This window comes from Lepidochelys olivacea (genome assembly GCF_965140295.1).
Source record: "Lepidochelys olivacea isolate rLepOli2 genome assembly, chromosome: 12".
In the NCBI taxonomy this organism is placed as follows: Eukaryota; Metazoa; Chordata; order Testudines; family Cheloniidae; genus Lepidochelys; species Lepidochelys olivacea.
Window position 1 is genome coordinate 32,965,647 of NC_140422.1, and position 14,264 is coordinate 32,979,910.

General features: G+C 41.3%; 1 long non-coding RNA gene across 1 annotated transcript in view; it reads left to right on the forward strand.

The window, feature by feature from the left end:
* LOC311528815 overlaps positions 1-13,343 on the forward strand; it is a 20,607-nt gene extending 7,264 nt beyond the window's left edge. The window contains exon 4 of the long non-coding RNA XR_014713708.1: positions 11,669-13,343. This is a non-coding gene — a long non-coding RNA (uncharacterized lncRNA). The remainder of the gene's footprint in view (positions 1-11,668) is intronic.
* Positions 13,344-14,264: the final 921 nt, after the last annotated feature.

The window sequence follows — 14,264 nt, forward strand, 5'->3', positions numbered from 1 at the left end:
TCATGGCCTGTCCCCATGTGTCTGTGCCCCCACTCAGCCTTCCTCCCTGTAGCTCTGCACTCCCTCCCTCTCTGCCGATATGTCCCTGCAACCCCTCAGCTAGCCCCCTCCTCTCATCTCCATGTGCACCTCCCTCCCCCCTGTGGCCCTGTGCTTCCACTCCCATTCAACCCCTGCCTCAGTCTGTCCTCCCCCACTAGCCCTCATGAGCCCCTGTCTGACCCCTCAGCAACCTAACGCTGTCTGTCTCCCCATATCTCTTGTCGCCTGACCTGGTCCGACAAGCACTAAAAAGAAGGCATGCTCTTTTTCTTTCCTGTCATAGCTTGGTCTGGCCAGGAGTGGCCGTTGTGTTCTAGGCATCACAGCAACCTCTAGTGGGCAAAAGGAAGAACTGTAGTAACTTTTCAGCAGAAGCTATTTTCTGCCCAAAAAACCCAAACAAAGAAAAATATGCACAGCTCATGAAATATGCACACACATGGTGGCACAGAATTTCCGCAGGAATAATAAATATAATGGTACTGCTCCCAGACAGCAGGGACCTGGGGCTGGAAGCCATCACAGCCTGGCCTCATCCCCTCGGCACCAATAGGGCTCTCATTGGGGAGCTCTGCCTGTAGTAGGGGAGCCAGACTGCAGGTACTTGGCTCTGGGAACATACCTTCAGAACTTCAGTCGTTTGTGTGTGGGTTTTTGTTATTTTAACCGTGTCCATCTGCCACTACCCATGTCTGTCCTTTGCGTCATAGCATCAGCCCTCCTATCTGCATTCCTTGTTATCGTGTCCCTCTACAGTTTCCACCACCTCTACCTACTCTGCTTCCCCTCTCTACCCTATCTATCGCACCTCTCACCAGCACAAATCTAGATCCCACATCCGCATCCTCCGCCTTACCTCTGGTGACCCTTGCCTCAGTCCTGGCCTTCCTTCATCCCAACACTCTTTGCCTCCCACACATAAGCTGCTTATCTTCACTTTCATGACTCTTTGTGGCCTAACTCCACACTACCTATTGTGACATTCTCGACCTGGGGGGAGCGTCCTGTAACTCCCATGTTCCTCCTTTATATGTAATTATGATCTTATCTTACATGGCATTCTTTATATGCATCGGGAAAAGCTTATGAACTGCCCAAATATCTAAATATGTATAGCATTAGTGCATATGAAGTTATGAGATTGTGTTGTATGGTTGTCGGTAATACATGCAAGGAAAGTAATCAACGCCCAGGCGGATGTCAAACATCAACAGCTATTGTCCAGCAAGGGAGTTACAATTCAATGGCTCATCTGCATAAGACCACACACCAGGGGAATTGTTTAACCTTGCCAGGGGACTCAGGAATGCCCACCAGACATGCCTGGACTTGTGTTCTCCAAGCACATGGACTAAGGGTATAAAACAGAACATAGTGGCCACATGCTTGGCCTTGCTCCTTCCATCACCTACGCTGCAAGTAGCAAGGACACTGAGAAGACTGAAGACTCCAACAGAGGGGACTGACCCAGATTTCAAGGGTGAAACCTGCGTAATATGAACTGTAATATCCAGTGGGGTGAGAAACTGCTTAATCAAGGTGTTGCCCACTTTAATAGGGTTGAGAGTTTAGACTGTGCTTATATTTTATTTTAGTAACTCAAATTTATTGACTCCAAAAGATAGTTTTTAACTGTTTATCCCTACCAGTGAGTTTGCCTGAAGCGTTTGGTAGTCTGCTCAGGTTTGCAAAGGCTAGTGTGTATCCACTTTCCATTGATGAAGTAGTGAACCAATTAATAAATTTGCACTGCAAGACCATATATTCCTGAGGTACAAGGCTGGGAGCTGGGGGGATTTGGCTGGAGCCTTTCTCTGTGTGATTCAAGAGTGGCTCAGGGAGTGTTCATGCAATCTAGCCGGGTGTTGGGTCTCCTTATGGGGTTGTACTGAGTGATAGCAGTGTCTGGAGGGGTTTGGTGCTGGTCACTAGGAAGGCATTGTGAGAGACAGCCCAGGCTGGAGAGTTAAGGGGGCACAGTGGTCCAACAGTCCCAGGCTGTACTCTGGGGATCCCGGCACACCTGTCCTCTCTCATTCACCATCAAATCGCCTCCCGTCAGCCATGGATGCCAGCCTCCATTGCCCATATGTTAGATTTTCAAACAGGAACCTTTGTGCTTTCTCTCATCCTGTCTCAGGATGTTCCCCATAAATACTGACAATGTTTCCTCCTTCAAATCTCTCCTTCAAACTCTCCTGTGCCACGATGACTACAAATACTTGACAGTGGTTAGGTTACTGATGCCACTACTGGTCATGCTGACTAGTATTGTCTCATTGGTTTTTTTGCACTTCCCTGTCTGTATCCTGTTGTCTGTTTATATTATACTTAATCTCTACCCCAGAGAGTTTAGAATCTATTTTTGTTCTGCTTGTGCAGCACCTCGCACAATAGGATCCTGTTGCATCACAGAGGCTCCGGCATACTACGGTAGTAATACTTATTAATAAACAGGAATCAGTTATGTGGCTTACAGATTTTTGGTATGTAAGCAAGTCTGACACTGAAAATTGAGACCATGCCTTTACCTAAGGGTCTTTATTGTTTATAACATGGTATTGCTCTAGGAAAGTCTACCTTTAGACATGCAGAAAACCCCACACATAATGCACTTATCTCGGCATAGAAACAATCCAGCAAGAATAAATCCTTCCATTATTGAAACTATTTGTTCCACAGCAAGAAAAGAAAAAAAGATTTAAAAGTTAATGGCATTTGCTGTTTCCCTGGCACTAATTCAAATAGCTTGATATTTGCTTATCTTAACAGTTCTCTCATCACTCTTTCTCTGACCTACCTTCCTGTACAGAATGTGTGTGTATTATTTAATGCAAACGATACTTCAAGCACTAACTGGAAGAAAGTGGGATCTGATAATTAGAGCAGAGGATTCCCAGTCAAAATGGCAAATACCATCATCAATTTTGAAATTCCTTTCTCTTCTTACTGTGAAAGAACTTATCTCTGAAACAAGTCATCCAAACTTTATTTGCCTCAATTTACCTATGGGTAAAATGGATGCTGGAGTAATCTCTTTTTTACAGGAATCTTGTGAGGCTGTAAGCTGTTTGTGAAGCATTTTGAGATCCTTGGATGAAAGGTGGTGTGTAATAGTTTGCATTATGGTGGTTAGAATTACATAGTACCAAAAAGGTATATATGAGTCCCTATATATTTCTTCCAGTGTATATCAAACATGACATATTGCAGCAGTGCCAATCCAGTCCTAGGCTTCTAATGTTCTCGTCAAGTTTTTGGATGAATATCCTTTTGTGTATGGCCAGAAGTCAAGTCCGAAAGAGACTCCATACTACGACCTAGTCAACCACACACCTGGGCTTTACTTTTCAGCAGCAAAGTGGTGGGTTTAATATTTAGGTAGTTGCCTCTGCGACTACTGTATTTTTCACTCTGATCTGGCAGATGGTGCTGTTGTACCACACACCTGATTTAACACCTTTCAGAGACGTTTTGCAAAACTATCATAATTATATCATCGGTACCATAGCGTCAGTACTTGCATTTTAACTACTGATTAGGGGCAGCACATTCATAGCATACCAGCAAGCTACAGGAAAAGAAAGGCTAGCTAATTTTGTTCTGGATATGCAGGTCTAGAATCAGTACAATTTATGTCGGATAGTTGCTCTTGGCTGTGTCGGGATGTACAGGAGGCTTTCAACGTGTAATATGATGTATACAGCTAGAAAATCAGTGTTTTGGGTCTTCTGTAACAGTTCTAAAAAATTTCACTATTTTTAGCACATGAACTTGATTCAGGCTTGATAAGAAAGATTGTATATGTTTTATTCTGATAGGTTTCAGAGTAGCAGCCGTGTTAGTCTGTATTCACAAAAAGAAAAGGAGGACCTTTTCTTTGTGGCACCTTAGAGACTAACCAATTTATTTGAGCATAAGCTTTCATGGGTTACAGCTCACTTCATCGGATGCATTCTGTGGAAAATACAGTGGGGAGATTTATATACACAGAGAACACGAAACAATGGGTGTTACCATACATACTGTAAGAAGAGTGATCACTTAAGATGAGCTAATACCAGCGGGGGCGGGGAGAAAACCTCTTATAGTGATAATCAAGGTGGGCCATTTCCAGCAGTTGACAAGAATGTCTGAGGAACGGTGGGCGGGGGGGAGGGGGATAAACATGGGGAAATAGTTTTACTTTGGGAGTGGATGGGTCATTACACAGTCTCCATTCAAGCCTAAGTTAATTGTATCCAGTTTGCAAATTAATTCCAATTCAGCAGTCTCTCGTTGGAGTCTGTTTTTGAAGTTTTTTTGTTGAAGAATTGTCACTTTTAGGTCTCTAATCGAGTGACCAGAGAAATTGAAGTGTTCTCAGACTGGTTTTTGAATGTGTTAATTCTTGATGTCTGATTTGTGTCCATTTATTTTTACATAGAGACTGTCCAGTTTGACCAGTGTACATGGCAGAGGGGCATTGCTGGCACATGATGGCATATATCACACTGGTGGATGAGCAGATGAATGAACCTCTGATAGTGTGGCTGATGTGATTAGGCCCTATGATGATGTCCCCTGAATAGATATGTGGACACAGTTGGCAACGGGCTTTGTTGCAAGGATAGGTTCCTGGGTTAGTGGTTCTGTTGTGTGGTTGCTGGTGAGTATTTGATTCAGTTTGGGAGGCTGTCTGTAAGCAAGGACTGGCCTGTCTCCCAAGATCTGAGAGAGTGATGGGTCATCCTTCAGGATAGGTTGTAGATCCTTGATGATGTGTTGGAGAGGTTTCAGTTGGGGGCTGAAGGTGATGGCTTGTGGCGTTCTGTTATTGACTTTGTTGGGCCTGTGCTGTAGTAGGTGACTTCTGGGAACTCTTCTGGCTCTATCAGTCTGTTTCTTCACTTCCGCAGGTGGGTATTGTAGTTGTAAGAATGCTTGATAGAGATCTTGTAGGTGTTTGTCTCTGTCTGAGGGGTTGGAGCAAATGCGGTTGTATCGTAGAGCTTGGCTGTAGACAATGGATTATGTGGTGTGATCTGGGTGAAAGCTGGAGGCAAGTAGTTAGGAATAGCGGTCAGTAGGTTTCCGGTATAGGGTGGTGTTTATGTGACCATCGCTTATTAGCACCATAGTGTCCAGGAAGTGGATCTCTTGTGTGGATTGGCCCAGGCTGAGGTTGATGGTGGGATGAAAATTGTTGAAATCATGGTGGAATTCCTCAAGGGCTTCTTTTCCATGGGTCCAGATGATGAAGATGTCATCAAGATAGTGCAAGTAGAGTAGGGGTGTCATAAATATAAAGGGAAGGGTAAACCCCTTTGAAATCCCTCCTGGCCAGGGGAAAGCTCCTCTCACCTGTAAAGGGTTAAGAAGCTAAAGGTAACCTCGCTGGCAAAATGACCAATGAGGAGACAAGATACTTTCAAAAGCTGGGAGGAGGGAGAGAAACAAAGGGTCTCTGTCTGTCCATATGCTGTTTCTGCTGGGGATAGACCAGGAATGGAGTCTTAGAACTTTTAGTAAGTAATCTAGCTAGGTATGCGTTAGATTATGATTTCTTTAAATGGCTGAGAAAAGAATTGTGCTGAATAGAATAACTATTTCTGTCTGTGTATCTTTTTTGTAACTTAAGATTTTGCCTAGAGGGGTTCTCTATGTTTTGAATCTAATTACCCTGTAAGGTATCTACCATCCTGATTTTACAGAGGTGATTTCTTTACTTCTGTTTACTCCTATTTCTATTAAAAGTCTTCTTGTAAGAAAACTGAATGCTTTTTCATTGTTCTCAGATCCAATTGTTTGGGTCTGTGGTCACCTATGCAAATTGGTGAGGCTTTTTATCCGACATTTCCCAAGAAAGGGGGGGTGCAAGTGTTGGGAGGATTGTTCATTGTTCTTAAGATCCAAGGGTCTGGATCTGTAGTTACCTAGGCAAATTGGTGAGGCTTTTTACCAAACCTTGCCCAGGAAGTGGGGTGCAAGGTTTTGGGAAGTATTTTGGGGGGGAAAGACGTTTCCAAACAGCTCTTCCCCAGTAACCAGTATTTGTTTGGTGGTGGTAGCGGCCAATCCAAGGACAAAGGGTGGAATATTTTGTACCTTGGGGAAGTTTTGACCTAAGCTAGTAAAGATAAGCTTAGGAGGTTTTTCATGCAGGTCCCCACATCTGTACTCTAGCGTTCAGAGTGGGGAAGGAACCTTGACAAGGGTCATTAGGGGTTGAGAGCTGAGGAAGCGTTGTTCTAAGTCAGCCATAAAAATTTTGGCATACTGTGGGGCCAGGTGGGTACCCATAGCAGTGCCGCTGATTTGAAGGGATACATTGTCCCCAAATGCCCAATAGTTATGGGTGAGGACAAAGTCACAAAGTTCAGCCACCAGGTTTGCCATGACATTATCGGGGATAGTGTTCCTGACGGCTTGTAGTCCATCTTTGTGTGGAAGGTTGGTGTAGAGGGCTTCTACATCCACAGTGGCCAGGATGGTGTTTTCAGGAAGATCACTGATGGATTGTAGTTTCCTCAGGAAGTCAGTGGTGTCTCGAAGATAGCTGGGAGTGCTGGTAGCGTAGGGCCTGAGGAGGGAGTCTACGTAGCCAGACAATCCTGCTGTTAGGGTGCCAATGCCTGAGATGATGGGGCGCACAGGATTTCCAGGTTCTTCCCCCTCTCCCACCCAGCCCCGCTCTCCTGCTGGTATTAGCTCATCTTAAGTGGTCACTCTCCTTGCAGTGTGTATGGTAACACCCATTGTTTCGTGTTCTCTGTGTATATAAATCTCCCCACTGTATTTTCCACAGAATGCATCCGATGAAGTGAGCTGTAGCTCACGAAAGCTTATGCTCAGATAAATTGGTTATTCTCTAAGGTGCCACAAGTCCTCCTTTTCTTTTTATTCTGATGAATCAAAAATTTACTTTTTTTCCCTCTACCAAAGTCGTCCTTTTAAAAATCTAGGTTTACATAAATTCAAGGTGGTCATTTTTGTTATGTTGGGCTTTTTATAAAAATTAAAAGAAACCTTACATATTTTGCAGCAAGTTAGTGGCTAGAAGATGCAGCCAAAGGTCAGAACTCCTGTTTTCTCTTTTATAGCTTTAGCATCTGTTTACTGAGTGACTTTGAACAAGTCGATTTAACCAAACTTTTCAAAAGTGGCTGCTCATGTTGTATCTCCGTGTTTGGGTTTCCTACTAGAGGCATTTAGGGCCTAATTTTCAGAGAGGCTGAGTACTAACTCCAGCAGAAGTAAATGGGTAATGGGTACTTAAGGTCTCTTAAAACATTCTTATGTATCTCAGGCTGGGCACCTAAAATTAGTAACCAACTTAAAAATGTTGATATTAACTTTTCTTGGCTCTAGTTTCTCCATTTTTAACAGGGAAGCTATACTTCCTGGCTCATGGGTGTTGTGAGGTTCAAATAACTACTGTTTGTAAATATATTGATTGGGAAGTGTTCCAGTGTTGTTGCAGCTGTGTTTTGGAGGTAGGGGAGGCTTAATTTCATATTCTATAATTTTAAGTACAAGGGACCCAATCCTTGGTGAATAGTTCCAGTAATTCAGCACAACTACATATAAAAGCAAGAGCTGCAGAGTTTTGCTTCCCAGAGACTAAAACCATTTAAAAGTAAATGTATATAAAACGTCTTTCAAAGACTTAGAATATTGTTGGAGAGAGAAACTTAAATGCAAGATTTTCATAGCTGTGTCTGTTCTCATAAATAAGGACAGAATCTGAGCTTCAATTTTTGAATCTCTTGGCTTTAGTCACTTGAAACTAGACTCCCAATTATGTAAAAAGACTTTATAATTCTGAGATAATATATTAAGTTCAATGATAAATTGAGTTCCCATTGTGGTTGATGTTCATCCAAGTGCACTGATCTACAAAACAGATAACAAGGAAGGTTCATCACATGCTAGTAATTCATACAGCTGTCTGTGAATCCATACGTTTTCACTGATGTGTGATGACCTCAGTTTCTCATCTTGTGTGAGAGCTGTGTCAAATCAACCTGCCATGAATCCTCAGCTCTAATTATTGAAGGTGAGAGGTGCGCTTCCTTTGATCATTTGGAAGAAATTAAAATCTCTCAGCTGCATAAACTTTAGGTTACATGTAAGGTACAACATATGCAACTATCTTTAGGCAAAATTTCTCTTTGATCTGTACATCATACTGCATTAACTGTGCAGCAACAATGACTCTGTAGGTACAAGCAGCAGTGATGTAGGAGGTATTTCAGCAATAACAAGTGTGACCTAACTAAAAGCATGAATATTCCTGGTTATGTTTTTGAAGCTCTTTCCTCCACAACTTCTGGATTCTCTTTCCCTCCCTCCCCAATAAACATGTATGGAAGCTTTGTGCATTGTATTGAAAAAGAGTACTCAAATGGCACATGCTTATGACTTCTGATTTTTCAGAGAAATCCATCAATAGTTTGCTATTAAACTGGTAGAAGGTATCTAGCATGATCACATGGGGCTGTTAATATTCAATATTTTCACTCGTGATTTGGATAATGGAGTGGAGAGTCCGCTTATAAAACTTGTGTGTGACACTAAACTGGGAGGGGTTACAAGCCCTTTGGAAGACAAGATTAGAATTCAAAAGGACCATGACCTTGGATACTTGGTCTGAAATTGGCAAGATGAAATTCAATAAGGACAAATGCAAAGTACTACCCTTTAAGAAGGAAAAATTGAATATGCGCCAACAGTGTGGTGCAGTTGCAAAACAGGCTTGTACTTCGCGGTGTACTAACAGCAGTGTCCTATCTAAGGCATAGGAGGTAATTGTTCCTCTTTACTTGGCACTGGTGAGGTCTTTGCTGGAGTTATTGTGTCCAGTTTTGGGCACCAAACTCTAAGAAGAATGTGGACAAACGAAGTCTAGAGAACAACAAAAATGACAAAAGGCTTAGAAAACCTGATCTAAGAGGAAAAGTTCAAACCAACCCCAACAAAACAAACTGGGCATGTTTAGTCCTGAGACTCAAAGATTGAGTGGGGACCAGTTAAGTCTTCAGCTATGTGGAGGGCTGTTATACAAAGGACGGCGATTAATTCTGCATATCCACTGAAGATAGGGCAAGAAGTAATCAGTTTAATCTCCAGCAAAGGAGATATAGGTAGTTAAATACTGAAATAAGCTTCCAAGGGAGGTTGTTGAAGCCTGTCTTTGGAGGTTTTTTCAGAACTGGGTTAGACAAACAACTGTCAGGGATGTTCTAGTTTACTTGGTCCTACCTCAGCACAGGGGTCTGAACTAGATGACCTTTGGAGGTCCCTTCCAGCCTTTCATTTCTAAGATTGTATATCCAAAATGACTGTATTTTATAACAACTTCAGGATTGTGACACAGACCAACTGTAATGTGTCCAATGGGATATCTGGTCTATGTGAATAGAGCATGCTGAAAGGACATCCACGGTATTTTTCATACTTTAAACATTTCTAATCAAGATAAAGTGGAGCAAATCTGAGCCCTCATCCTTGGAAAAGCCATTCCACTGGTACTTCAAGACCCAAGTTTCAGTATGTATCTTTCCCTTCATCCTTACTAACTGCTTCAAAGTCCCATGTTGTTATCCAGCAGACAATATTACCTATCTTTTTCCAGTTTCACGAAGCAGCTACAGTTGTCAGTGTCCTGATCTGACAAGAATCCCTAGCATCCCTGTGCTGGTGACATAAGTAGACCTTACGATTAGTAATGGAAGAGGAAGCTAGTCTGGTGGGGGAAGTAAGAAAGGTATTCTGGGTTCTTTTATAATAGCCCTTATTCTTCTTAAGTTTTATATCCTTTAGGATGTAACAGGAGCATACTTTCACTTTCTCAGTCAAATTCATTAGTATTTATATAAAATATTCATGAAGCTTTACAGTGATGTAATAATGTCTCATCCTGAAGAGTTGATAGTGTTACGGGATGTTGATGTCATAGAACAGTGGTGGTGGGCTTATTGTCATAGCCATTGGTAAATGTGGAAGAATGGTAACCTAGAATTGGGAAAGATCTAACCAATGGTTTTCAATGCAAAAAACAATGTAAGTAGTCTTGGGGACAGAGCAAATCTGGAAACGAGAGGCATTCAAACTGTCCCACTTGCCATGCCCCTCATGTTTGTGATACAGTGGCTGCGGTTTAGACAATGGGCTCCTAATTTTCAAGTATTAACAATGTAAAACAAGCAAACATGCAAAGTTCTTAGCCTGCATATGCATTCCACCCACTGCTAAAAAACTTAGTATGTATTATTCAAGACATAGTTTGGTAATAGAGAGGGGGAAGGAGGGAAGATTGAAAGTGAAAGCAAAAACAAAACACTTTTTTTAAATAGATGCAAACTTTGTTCGGGGGGGGGGGTCCTACTTTTAAAAGATGATATTTAAAATGTAAAATCAAAGGGCCAGTGTTACTGAAAACTATTGAATGGTTGGACTCATTATTGTAATTCAAGGAGATGACCCTGCTACTGAAGCTTTTAACTCTGGTAGGTTTTGGTACTATTTATTTTAAAACTTCATTCATGCGGAAACAGTGGCAAGAGTCCTTGCTTTAAATGCATTTAATCTAAAATGATTTGCATATGAAATATTTAACCACCCTCTGATATTTGCAATAGCACCACTATCTTCCACCTTGATATTCTACCTCTGTGCCCAATGAAGTTTGACTATGGAGTTCTGAGAATCTCTCGTAGGGAAATTTGTCCAAAAGCTCATAAACCTTTGAGCAGCACTGATTTATCATGTTCGTTCCAAATCATGCAAAATCAAGTGGCTTTGCTTTGTTTGGAGTTTGTTCAAAACCAAAAACTCCAAAAGAATTTGCGTTTGAGAATCCACTCTAAAGGAAACCAGGAAAAAAACACCCATGAATTTCTTGGAGGCAGCTGCTTTCTCACTCATCTATAGGTAGTTGCAGGTGCTGTAGAGTCAGTTTTAGACAAGTTTGAAATATACCATATAAAGCACTGAATAATGGCGAGGTTACGTGGTTACAAACATTTCTTCCTTTTATCAAGCTATTTACTTTCCATTTGAAACTCTTATCTGTACAGTTTGCTTTGCTTTGTCTGGAATGGTAACACGCAAGAATATGGTAACATGAGAATTATTCAAATGTGGTGTATAGTGGGATTTTAACCACTCTATCTAACTAAGCATCTGTTATGTTCCAGTTACCGTTCGTTAATCGATTGACTGTTTTGCATCTGCTATAATTATGTAATGCAATAGCATTGCTGTCTTGCCTGTGTGGCTGCATTTCGTTATGCATGTGGTCATCTTAATTATATGATAGCAAGAACTGGGAATAGCATATAAGTACTTGCTAAGGGCTTGTTCCTGTGAGGTTTCTATACCTTCTCAATTATCATTCACTTCAACAAAAGTTGAGTGCTCTATGCATCTCCCAAGCATGCTTAGGTTCTGGCTGTAAATGATTTATTACAAATAATTAATATTTTTGCTACTTTAGGGGAACGAGGAGAACTGAATAGTTGTGGAATTTAAATATATGACCTATAGCAACGAGTTTTTTGTTTAGTTCAGACAGTAAAACTAGGATGATTGAATCTTGCATTTAAACACCTTTCTTTCCCCTCTCCCCCTTTGTCTTTTACAGAGTATTCAGCCTATCAAAGCAGGCTTTGTGCCAAATGAAAATGCTAGAACTGTTCCAGGGCATGCAGCAATTTAACTCTTCATCTGTCACAGCAATGTGTAGGAGTCAAATTACAAGTATATTCATATTTGTGTATAATTCCATCAAACATGCAATGGATGAATTGACACTGACATCTTTCTCAATCTCTGGATGACTTTGTCTAGAGGGAAATGTTATTTTAATGGTAGAAGAGCTGCAGTTTGTAGAAATTGAATATCCTGATGCTGTGCACTAGTAGTGTTCTCAATTCTAAGCTCTAACTTCCATAGTTAATTTATTTTTTACATGTACAGAACTGTAATATTCCAAACAATTCTTGGTATATTGATTGAATAAAATTACATAGGGAAAAGTTACCAACTTAGTTACTTTACCCACTATGTTTTTAAACAAAGCACGGGGATTATTTTCTGTAATTGGTGCTGTAGCAGTATGATCTAATATGGCCAAGGCTTTGTTCTGTTCCTAGTTCTGCCACTGATACATTATATTATTACAATCTTGTGGGAGTCATTTTAACCTTTTTGCACCTCTTCCTGCCCAGTTTTAAAATAATGCCCTCCTTTTGTAAAAGCACTTTGAACTCTGCAGTTATACAGTGATTGTCACCTGTAAAATATTATATTAATATTATAGCCAAACTAAGTGATAAACTCCCATCTGCCGGTAATCTCTTGCCTGAGAGAGATTGTTCTCAGGAAATATGTGTTTTATCTGTGCTAGGAGCAGGAATCTACTAAGTCACTTAATGTTAGGCCAATTCATTCATAACTTGGCTGCAACCTGCGAGAGAGGACCATTTTTTATTTATTTTAGTTTTTTTAATAACTTGTAAGCTATAGGAACCTTACTATCAAATAAAAATGCAATTCAGAATCATCACACCCCCATCCACTCCCCCAGCCAGAGACCACACCCCTACCCCAGCCTGCTCCCACTCTCCAAACCCCTTGGCCCCAGCCCAGAGACCCCCTCCTCCACCCCAAACCCCCTGTCCAGCCTGGTGAAAGTGAGTGAAGATGGGGGAGAGTGAGCGATGGGGGATGGAGTGAGTGCAGGGGTAGGGGCCTCAGAGAAGGGGTGGAGTAGGGGTGGGGCCTTGGCAAAGGGGCGAGGGTGGGGCAAGGGTGTTCAGTTTTGTGCAATTATAAAGTTGGCAAGCCTAGCTCTAGCTGTCTCGAACCTCTGCGCCTATCTGTTCAAAAATATGGGCTTTGCAGCATGCCCTGAAGGCAATAAATGAGTGAATTCCAAAGTTGGGGCGGGGAAGCCCTCATAAAACCTGTACCCCTGTTCCTTCTACCTACAAAGAGAATTTCTGTGCAAGAGTTCTCTTAATTACATTTGTGGCAGGATCGCATAAGGAGAGAGGCAGTCTCTCCCTCCAGATTATTAAATGTTTAAAGAAAGTTTCTCAGGTTATAAACATGAATGTTTATTAAGCTATCAACACACTCCAACTATCCTCTGGCAGGAACATTCTCTACACAAGAGCAAAGAACCCCTTTGGTAGCTTAAGCTGAGCCACCAAAAAGTGAGGCTCACAAAATTAATGGACTTTAAAACATTTTGGTCCCTAGACCACTAGTTATAAGTCTTGTAAGTGTGTGTGTGGAATAAAGAAGCTATGAAAAAGAAACTTGTACTTGCTCCTTTTTTAATTGAATGAGGGAGAAAAGTTTAGTACAAAAAAGGAAGCATACCGCTGTGAATGTTACAAACTACAGCACATACAAAGGGCGCATGGCCTCTTTCCTGCACCAAGCCAGAGTAAAAGGGCTTAACAAAGGTGCTTTATTGGAGGATGTAATCCTGCCCCTCTTGTCTTCCCAAAACTGTGCTATGTGGCACTTCTGCAGTCCTACACTTGCAGTAGCCATGGTGCCAGCTGTACTATTCCCAGCCCCCACCACTCTCTTCAGGACACGGAATGGGTTGGGTAGTGGAGCTGGGTAATTTAGGTTTTGCTAGTTATCAGACTGTGTATGCTTGCGGGTAGGGGAGACGTTAACCCTTAAGTATTCAGAAAAGTCTTCATTATCTATATCTTGCCATAAAATAGCTATGTGATGTATTTTTTCTATTAAATAGTAGCCAGAGGAAAACACCAATTTTTTTAATTCCCCACCCACACAACTTTTTTTTAAAAAGCCTCTGTTTCCCAGTAAGATGTATTTCCCATCTTTTCTGTGATCGCTCAATTTAATAGAAGTTTTGGGTGTTCCTTGGGACTTCAGTGAAATTGAGCTTTACCTGCATTTTTACAAAAGACTCATTTATAGTAAGACAGCACAAAACAATGTAAAAGATAGTGTTCATACTTAAAAATCAATGGATGAAAATTAATTGTTGCTAACTCTGATTTTATTGCCAGTCTCACAATATTTGATACTTTTCTGAAAATCTCAGTTCTTGCAGTCATGAGAACCTGAGCTTTCATTTAAAAAAGAAAGAAGTTTCTACTCCTCATGGTTAGGACCCTGTGTAAATCACAATTTATTTTTAGAAAATACATGGCAGTGTAAATAGCAAAGTATTGAATTTCAGAGTTTGC